This window comes from Rattus rattus, chromosome 2, assembly GCF_011064425.1.
Source record: "Rattus rattus isolate New Zealand chromosome 2, Rrattus_CSIRO_v1, whole genome shotgun sequence".
NCBI classification, from domain to species: domain Eukaryota; kingdom Metazoa; phylum Chordata; class Mammalia; order Rodentia; family Muridae; genus Rattus; species Rattus rattus.
In genome coordinates, this window is record NC_046155.1 from 124,571,464 (window position 1) to 124,582,170 (window position 10,707).

Here is a 10,707-nt window from a genome sequence, read left to right on the forward strand (position 1 = left end):
CTAAGACCCAAACCACAGCATGGTCATGTCACAAATGTGAACACCACAATTTGGAAAATTCATAAGACCAAATAAATTGTTTTTTTTTTTATTTCCGTGACAAAATTCTTACTACACATTAAAAATGATGGCTCATGAGAATAGTTTTGGTATGAGGGAAAAATACAAATTAACTAAGCTATACTATGTGATCTTTTAAAAATACCAGATAAACAATATACATATTATATACTTACAAAAGAATGGAAGTTTAGAAACTTAAACTTTAACAATGTTCAACTCACAGAAAAATCTACAAGCACTTTTTCCTTATGTTTTCTGTACATATTTTTAACTTTAATTTTTATCAAAAATCAAAGCTAATATATTAGAGATATATGATCTACTCATGGATGATAGAAAATAGGTAACTTGATTGATAGGGAGATACATAGATGATAGATAGAAGATAGATAGATAGATAGATAGATAGATAGATAGATAGATAGATAGATAAATAGATAAATACATAGATAGATCTCTTTCTTTTTTTTATGGTGCCAATTTAAATAGCTTTATTATTCCATGTTACTTGTTTTGGGTCCCTGTGGAACAATGCTATACCCTCTACTTTGACTTAATCGACCTCTTCAATGGTGGGGCCTGAAGAAGCACCACCAGATGGAGGAGCTCCTCCACCAGGGAAGCCACCAGGCATTCCTCCAGGCATGCCACCAGCACTCTGGTACAGCTTGGTGATGATAGGGCTGCAGACCTTCTCCAGTTCTTTCTGCTGATGCTCAAATTCTTCCTTCTCTGCAGTCTGGTTCTTATCCAGCCAGCTGATGATTTCATTGCACTTGTCAAGAATCTTCTGTTTGTCCTCCTCATTGATCTTGCCTTGAAGTTTCTCATCCTCAACAGTTGCTTTCATGTTGAAAGCATAAGACTCCAGCGAGTTCTTAGAGGAAAACTTATCTCTCTGCTTCTCATCCTCAGCTTTGTACTTCTCAGCTTCTTGGACCATGCGCTCGATATCCTCCTTACTCAAGCGGCCCTTGTCATTGGTGATGGTGATCTTGTTCTCCTTTCCTGTGCTCTTATCTACAGCAGAAACATTGAGGATGCCATTGGCATCAATGTCAAAAGTAACCTCAATCTGAGGAACTCCACGGGGTGCTGGAGGTATGCCTGTGAGCTCAAACTTCCCAAGCAGGTTGTTGTCCTTGGTCATGGCCCTTTCACCTTCATACACCTGGATGAGTACACCTGGCTGATTGTCAGAGTAGGTGGTGAAAGTCTGGGTCTGCTTGGTGGGAATGGTGGTATTGCGCTTGATGAGGACAGTCATGACTCCACCAGCAGTTTCAACACCAAGGGAAAGAGGAGTGACATCCAAGAGCAGCAAATCCTGAACTTTCTCAGACTTGTCTCCAGATAGAATGGCTGCCTGGACAGCTGCACCATAGGCAACAGCTTCATCGGGGTTAATGCTCTTATTCAGCTCTTTTCCATTGAAGAAGTCTTGCAGAAGTTTCTGGATCTTGGGGATTCTGGTAGAACCACCCACCAGGACAATATCATGGATCTGTGACTTGTCTAGTTTGGCATCTCGAAGGGCCTTCTCTACAGGGTCCAGTGTGCCACGGAACAGGTCAGCATTCAACTCTTCAAATCGAGCACGGGTAATGGAGGTGTAGAAGTCAATTCCCTCATAGAGAGAATCAATCTCAATACTGGCCTGGGTGCTGGAGGAGAGGGTGCGCTTGGCCCGCTCACAGGCAGTGCGGAGACGCCTGACAGCTCTCTTGTTCTCACTGATGTCCTTCTTGTGCTTTCGCTTAAACTCAGCAATGAAATGGTTGACCATTCGGTTGTCAAAGTCTTCTCCACCCAAGTGGGTGTCTCCAGCTGTTGATTTGACTTCAAAAATTCCATCCTCAATAGTGAGGATTGACACATCAAAAGTGCCACCTCCCAAGTCAAAAATCAGCACATTCCTTTCAGCCCCGACCTTCTTATCTAAGCCATAGGCAATAGCAGCACAGTTGGCTCATTGATAATTAGAAAATGCGTTCAGGCCAGCAATAGTTCCAGCATCTTTTGTTGCCTGTCGCTGAGAGTCGTTGAAGTAAGCTGGCACCGTGACCACGGCATTGGTAACAGTCTTTCCAAGGTAAGCTTCTGCAATTTCCTTCATTTTTGTCAGAACCATTGAAGACACTTCCTCAGGATAGAAACTTTTTGTCTCCCCTTTGTATTCTACTTGGACCTTGGGCCTGCCTGCATCATTCACCACCATGAAGGGCCAGTGCTTCATGTCAGACTGAACAACAGCATCATCGAACCTACGTCCGATCAGACGTTTGGCATCAAAAACTGTGTTGGTGGGGTTCATTGCAACCTGATTCTTGGCCGCACCCCCAATTAATCGTTCTGTGTCGGTGAAAGCAACATAGCTCGGCGGTGCGGTTACCCTGGTCATTGGCAATTATTTCCACCTTTCCATGCTGGAAGACACCCACACAGGAGTAGGTGGTGCCAAGATCAATGCCAACTGCAGGTCCCTTAGACATGGTTGCTTGCGTGTAGGCCCGGCTGTGCTGATGACGAGACCACACAGAGACCCCCAAGAGCTGGCTCCACGTTCAATGAGCGATAGATCTCTTTCTAATACCTAACTAAAACTTGTCCTCTGTCATCTCATTGCTACCTTGAATGTATCTGTTCTGGCTACAGACCTTACATTCAAACTTCTCTGCCCTGATTTTTCCCATTCTCTGATATGTTGCTCCGAATATCAAGAAAGAACATCTTCATATTAAGAGAATTGGCTGAAACCTAAATGCTGCAAAGTCAGACTAGTGTTCATTAAAAAAGACTAGCAAAGTAATTGTAATGGTATTTTATATGATGTGTGAACAATAAAATGTTCAAGATTATACATTATTCACCTTTTTATAAACATAGCTATTTATAAAATGGTGGAAAAATCCATTAAAATATTATCTGTGATTAAATTTTGGTGTCAGAATAGTGAATTATTTTTATTTTATTATTTTTGCCAATCTATATTTCCTAAATGTTCTCAATTAGCATTTTTTCCAATTAGAATATTTATAATCAGATAAAATAAAATTTAACAAATCACAGTAATAATGGGTCTCTTAATTAGCTGTAAAATTGCTTAATGTTAGGAAATGTTCAACTTAAAACAATTGTTTAATGTCAAGGAAGACATTTTCCTCCCACAGTAGCTGGAGTACAGAAAGAAATCAGTGTACACTTATTGAATAAATTAATCAATGAATGAAACTATCAATTGACTAGCCAGTCACATGTATTGAAGAGGACACTCTACCCTAAGCTCATAAGAGCACAGAGATTTTAAGCCTTAGCCAGGTATTGTAATCAGCAAAGCTCAGCAACTCTGCACTTGTTCTTTCTATACAAACATTTCAGTGATCTATAAGGCTTTCTAAAGCTGCCAGAATTGTGTGCCAGGCACTTAGTGACAAAAAACGATAGGTTGATTCATTCCCAATCTATGGCAATGATTCTAAAATGATACTGTTACTGGAGTTGGGCTCTGTACAGAACCTCTTGCTCTCTGGATTTTCAATATTAATACCAAGAGCATTACAATGGGGGAAAGACAATTCCATCAGTGAAGTATTCGCTAAACTGGCTATCCACTTAAAAAGGACAAGAACAGAACCCGGATCTTTGATCACAAACACAGAAAGGATTAGACCAGAAATATTAGAAGTGCATATATATAAAAAAGGCTTCCAGGCATCAATTTGAACTGTGGGTTGTGGGGCTATGACTCTGAAACACAGACATTGAAAGCAAAAACACATTATACCAATCTAAAAAGCTTCTGCAATGCAAAGGAATGTTTAACAAAAGGGAAAAACATCCAATATAAGAACACATTTATATGCTATACATCCATTAATGGGTCAATATTAGATATTTTTAAGAAATTCAAGAAAATCAATATTATGACAAAACAGACAAATTTTTAATAATTCAATAATATAAATAGTAATCAAAAGAGAACATAAAATAGGCCAAAATATATGTTTAAAAAATTATTCAACATTGCTAATCATCTAAAAATTTCAAATTAAAACCACAGTGAAATATTACCTCATACCTTGTAGACTATTATCAAATAGAGAAATGCGTGTGTGTGTGTACATAGTGAACATTATATATTTATACATATATGTGTGTGTATATATATATATATATAATGAAATCAGTTCATCTGAAAGATGTTTGATTTTTTCACAATATTCAAGCCAAGACATGGAAGGAATACTAAAGAAACTGCAATGCATATAATACATATATACACTGTGACAACATTCAGCCTTGGTAAAGGAGGTAATCCTGTCATTTAAGACAACATAAACAAACTGGAGAGCAAGTAGAGTGAAAATGAGTGAGACACAAGTGGACAGTACTGCCTGATACAATGTATGTTCTCTCAAAAAGCCACACACAGAAACAGAGTATACAATGAGAGCTGCATCAGCACGGGTGCCTGTAGCAATAATAATGCACTGTATTCTCGAAAGTCCTGTATAGGGTGGGTCTTGAATGTTCTCAGCAGAAAAAAATAACCATCTGAGCTGTTGGATATGTTAATTAGTTTGATTGGGTTAATAGCTTCACAGTGAATACAGACATTAAGACATCACATTGTGCACAATAAATACATGGAGTTTTGTCAATTATATACCATTAAAGGAAAAAAAATCAATCACGATTCTGTCTTCCCTGCTTCATGTAGCAAAAAAGAAAAAAATAGATTTGAGGAAATGAGATGAAAATCTGTTTCCATTCATTTTGAATATTGATAACCCATCTTTCCTAATTCCTCCACACCCCTTCACAGTTAATGCACAAAACACCCTTTATATACTGTGATCACTTGATTATTAGCTAAGAAATGCTAGTGGTACCAAAAAAAGGCCATAAATATTATCACAATTGAAAGCAGCAAGGACATAAGGTATTATTAGTGACTGTTTATCCAACATCAGGAGAGCTCAGAATGGAAGTGCCATTTTGAAAGCCCAGCAAGGGCTCATAATGAGAACATGTAGGACTCTTTGGCAGACCCAAGAAATGAGTTACTACTTGGAAAAAGAGAGACAAGAGTTAAATCTGGAGTATACACAGGTGTGTCCAGGTTCACCTCTGGAGAAAATAGATGTACCCTGTACATGATCCAGAAGCAAAATGAGGAAGCCACACATCTTCAGTACAGATTATGACCATCGGGTCTGCAAACTACTGGCAGCTGTGCCACTTAATTCTCAAGATCCGTTAACAGCTTTGGCATGCTGAGAATTTAGGGATTTCTCAGAGTCGCAAGACTTTCATTCTGAAAGTCAGGACTCGCAAGGTGTGACTAAAGATCCAGTTTATGAGCCATTAGTAAAACTTAATGAAGGCCCCGGGTGTCTTTCTTCCTCTGCGACAGGTGGAAAAACTTACGTGCAATATTTGTCCAAGACCTCAGTATGAAAGACCGAAATACCTCACAGGTAGTAAATTCTCCATGATGACTCCGACCACATCCTTATTTCAGAGTATATAGTATAAATGGTATGGAAATACTGGTTAATGCAACAAAGGAATATTTGTAAAGGGGTATAAATTAGCAGAATGATGTAGTAAAGAAATAAGTATTAAAGTCTCTTGGAGTCAGAAAAGAATATCAAGGCACTACAGCTGACACTAGGACTTGAAGGGGTCTCCTTAAACATGAGCATAGCTGCTAGTAAGAGAGTGGGCACCCACTCATTACTCCTCCATGCAGACACTGCTGCCCATGCAATACAGGGTATCTCAACACCTTCCACCTAACCAGAAGGTTTTTAACCAGAGAAAGGTTCAGAAAAAGTCATGTGCTTCCATAATTTACCATTTGAATCCAATCTCTCTAGATCCTTTGTGTATTTTCTCAACATGCAAATGACATAAACTTTTGCAATATATGCATCCTGAACCCTTATTTTATGTTACGTTTATCTCATCTTATTATTCAACTGCTCAAGCTGGAGCAATTGTAACTGATTGTCTACGAAACAGGAAGACCACCCATCTAAGACATTACGTGGCCTCTGGAAAGCGAGGAGGGCTTGTGTGGTTGTCATGCAAGAGATTCTGTGGTAGTAGCTTGATCACTATGAAGTAACTGCCAACACAGGCATGCAAGGAATAAATAAGGCAGTGAAAAGTATAGCTGTGGGAATTTCTGCCATAAAAAGAGATGAAATTTTTTGCAAAGGGGAAAAATGATGCACTGAAGAGTAAAGGAAGGTACTGAAAAAAATGGTGATAAATACAGGTGCATATGAAGAGTTTGTTCTTTATATATGTTATAGGTATTTTATGCGTTTTATATATACCTATATGTGTATATGCATGAATGTTTATGGGATAAAAATATTAAGGCAGAAAGACATGTGGCACATATGTATTTTTAAAATATGATTTTCAGCAATTACGTATTGGTGTAGTGCTTCTGCAATCTTAAATAATGAAAGAATCTGTGAGAAGTAATGATATCTTAAAACAGATGTGCGGGATGTGTGTGCTCCTGGGAGACAAGTGCTAAATAACTAGGAGACATTGCAGCATGTTCCTCTCAGATGGGGTTTAGGGAAGAATGTGACCAGGCATAAAAGGGCTGCATTGCAAATTCTCTCTTCCTGGAAAAGATAGTCAGTGCAGGCAATAAGCTGTTCTGTGTGTCCTTTAAAGATGGACTGGCAGTTTCTACCACCAAAGGAGAGGTTCTAAACCCAATTCCACCCTCCCTCTCAAGGACCGGTTCATGGTTGCAGGACTGCAGGACTAAGTTCTGGTGCCCGGGATAATATTAGAGCGACCTAGTGCCTTTAAAGTCCTCATGTCAATATCGTACTTTAGACCAAGAACATGAGTATTACCAGGTTAGTTCCATAGAGGGCTCAGCCAAGGTGTGCTAGAATATAATTGCTAAGCATGCATCCACCAAGAAACAGTCAGAAGGTAACATGAGATTATCATTTGATTTGGACACTGGAATGGTTTTGCTCAGCCATTAAACTTCTAGTTTTCTCACAGGGGTCAAATGATAAGAATATTGTGTTTAAGGAGAAAGTAAGATATGTTTATGATCCAAGAGACCAGTGATGTGGAAGTCCAGTGGAAGCATCAAAAGGCCAAATAGAAGCCATCTAAAATCAAGGCTATGGGATCCTAGAAATTAGAGATAAATAAAAGTGGTCAAAGAGTCCCGACTCCTGCTGCTTAATATCCCAAGTTCTCTAATGCAAAGTCTCTCTCTCTCTCTCTCTCTCTCTCTCTCTCTCTCTCTCTCTCTCTCTCTCTCTCTCTCTGTGTGTGTGTGTGTATGTGCTCACATGTGCATGCACACACATGCGATGCTCACATGAAGGGGAGAATAGGTACATGTTATCATCTCATAGTGGATGTTAGAGGGCTGACATAAGGGAGCTCAAAGGACAAACCAGGGGACTTGATTGTCCCTTAATACCCTCTAAGTCCTAGAGATCAAACACAGACCATCAGATGTGACGGCAAGTGCCTTTGCACTGTGAGCCATCTCCCAGTTTTCTCTTTAGTTTTTTATATTTCTTTTATTTTTGATATTTTAATGTAAAATTACATCATCAATCCCTCCTCTTGTCTCCCACCAAACCTTTCAAAATAGCTTTCCTTGCTCTGTCTCAAAGTCATGGTCTCATTTTTCGTCAGTTTCTTTTACATACATGTTAAATATACATCCTAAATACAATCTGTTTGGTCTGTATAATGTTACATGTACGCATGTTTTCAGGGATGGTCACTGTATTGGATATGCAATTGGTGTGCTCTGGCCCTGGAAAGACTATTTATCCCTCTCTCAAAATGCCTGAAATTCTGTGTAGGGCTGAGACCTCATGGGCTTTTCTCCACCCATCTTGTATGTCTGTTGGTGCTGTGCTGGTTCAGCTCCGGTTTAGGTAGTCACGTTGGTAAGGTATTGTGGCTAGAGTTTCTGACATTCATAGGAGACAAGATTACACAGAGAATTCCCTGATCCTCTGACTCTTATACCCTTTCTGTTCCCTCTTCCACAGTGATCCCTGACCCTCAGGTGCATGAGTTGTTTTGTAGATAGATCCATTAGGCTTGGTACTATACAACTCAGCACTTTGACTGGTTTTCATTTCTGTAGTGGTCTCTGTCTGTTGTAAAAAAAGAAGTTTCCTTAGATGAGGGGTGAGTACTACATTTATCTGTGGGTATAAGGACAAACATTTAGAATAGAGTTAGGGATTATGTTGCTTAGCAAAATGGTGGTTGTTAAGTTCTCCTCCAAGATCTATGACTCTATAAGCCTTGGATAGTTCACTAGCTTTTCACTACTAGGAGTAATTTTCCTCTTTTTTTTCCTCCATTAATTTGTTTACTTATTCACTTTACAGGCTGATAGCAGACCTCACATTTTTCTTCCCCAATTCCAACCTTATATCACTTCTCCCCATATCCCCACTACCCTTTTCTTTAGAGAAGGGGAGGCCACCCATGAGTACCCACCCATTCCAGTACAACAAGTCACAGCATGACTAAGTGCATCCTCTCTCACTGAGGCCAGACAAGGCAGCCTGGCTATGGGAAAGGAATCTAGTGCACATATTAGAGTCAGAGAATGCCCCTGCTCTAATTGTTGCATTAAGAACAAGCTATACATCCAATTGTCTGTCACATTAAGAACAAGCTACACATGTGCTACATATATGTAAGGAGCCTGTGTCCATCCAGTTCGAGAGCTATTGGTTACTATCAAGGTATTTATGCCTCTACTGCACCCTTGAGGTTATCACACCATACTGGCCATAGTTGTGGTTCATAGGCTTTCTAGCATGGTAGGACAGTTATGTGTTTCATTCCTGTGGAAACTTGCATGGAGCCTTCTGGATGCGTGTTCTTTCCTGTCTGGGACCCCTCTTATTTTTTAGTGTCATAACTTCATCCATTAGCTTTTAAGCAGTTACAGCTGGCTTCTAGAACTGGGATACAAAGTATAGATGTATACCAAATAAACAGTCCTCTGTTTCTGAATGTATCTGGCTACAGAATTCTCACAAAGGACTGTACTTCCAAACATTTTCTTCTACCTACTACAGGAGAAGGAAGAGTTTGCCATTTCTCAAAGTTAAGCCTGATCCAACCTTCTTTCACTTTGAAATTCTCTGTGTCTTATATCACAGAACAAATTGCCAGGCATTGTAGCTCTGTATCTAAATCCATCATAAGCACAGCTTCCCAAAGAGATAAATGAGATTATAGAGTGAACAGGACACAAAACAGGAGCAGCATTTCACACAATATCTAGTTTTTATCCCCAAATCTTTCTTTTCATCCAAACTTAGAATCAGAATTGGAAATGGAATATTAAGAGTTTCATATAGGCATATTAAATAAAGAACCCCTGTCACACTTTTTTAAGCAGATGAAACTATGAGAAGTGACACCCTATAGTCTGGTAACAAAGGGCTATTTGCCACTGACTATATAAGTATATGACTGCATAACCCAGGTCAAACTAAAATGAAAGAATAACCAGAAACTCAGAAGTGCAAAACGCATCCATCTTACAAAATTGGACCCAAGCTCTATAAATATGAAATAGAAATAGAAGTCAAAATCAAAATGATACCACCTCTGCCACTGAAGTAGATATTACTCACAAGAGCCTGATATACTTAAATGATTTCGGTGTGTGCACTGGCTACAAGATCAGAAGCAACCTGCCAACACAGGTGAGTACAGGTCAGAGGGGAGTGAGGTATTTCAATTTTCTAGAATCAAGTTGCTATTTGTAATCAAGCCTACTTGTGTGATAGTTCATCTGAGACTATGTATGTGACTTCACTAAGCGTTAAAGTCAAAAGGTGAGTACATTTATAAGTTAGTGATTAAGTAATCATGTAATGTATAATTAATTCATAAAGACTTTGACTGAGCCAGACTCAATGGGACCTTCATATGTCTACTTGTCGGCACTGCAAATTGACTGCAATTTTCCATCTCTCTTATTTTCTTAACAACCTCATTTCCCTCTTCATATCTAACTACATATGACAGCCTGATAGAGACTTAAAACTCTATCCATGGACTGAAGCCTAAGAAAATCAACTTCTAATAAGCACTTAGGAATAGTGTGCACTGATATATAACCTTCCTCTCTGCCTCCAGGGCTCCATCTTTCAAAAGAGCTATAAGAGAATTGCTGAAAAAAGTCAGAATTAGTAAATGGACACATGGTAGATATTTTAATATTTTGTATATAAATAAAAATCATGGCAATGTGTTATAATACAGAATAAATGTACGGTATGGTAAATAAATACAATATAACGTCTTAATGAAATTAATGGTCATTCATTGTTTTAGTCTATTTCTTGAAGATTTAAGTTCAATAAAGTAAATGCTTATTGTAATCCTTGTATGTGAAGGACAGAGACAGAAAGATTGCAAGTTAAATGCCAGTCTGAGCTTTAAAACTACATGGTATTGGGAGAGCCTGTGGGCAGAACCCCGCGAGCGAACTCGAGCCTCGGGGCCACAGGTAAGACTAACTTATCTGCTGCAAGTGACTTGCCTGGTGGAATCGGGACAACAGAGGCAGAATCCCTCTAGGACCAGGCACAT

General features: G+C 39.0%; 1 pseudogene across 1 annotated transcript; it reads right to left on the reverse strand.

Moving 5' to 3' along the window:
• Window positions 1-537: 537 nt before the first annotated feature.
• Window positions 538-2,620, reverse strand: LOC116891961 (annotated as a pseudogene). Its single transcript, XR_004386878.1, has one exon. The product of XR_004386878.1 is annotated as a heat shock cognate 71 kDa protein-like (transcript).
• Between the last annotated feature and the right edge of the window lie 8,087 nt (window positions 2,621-10,707).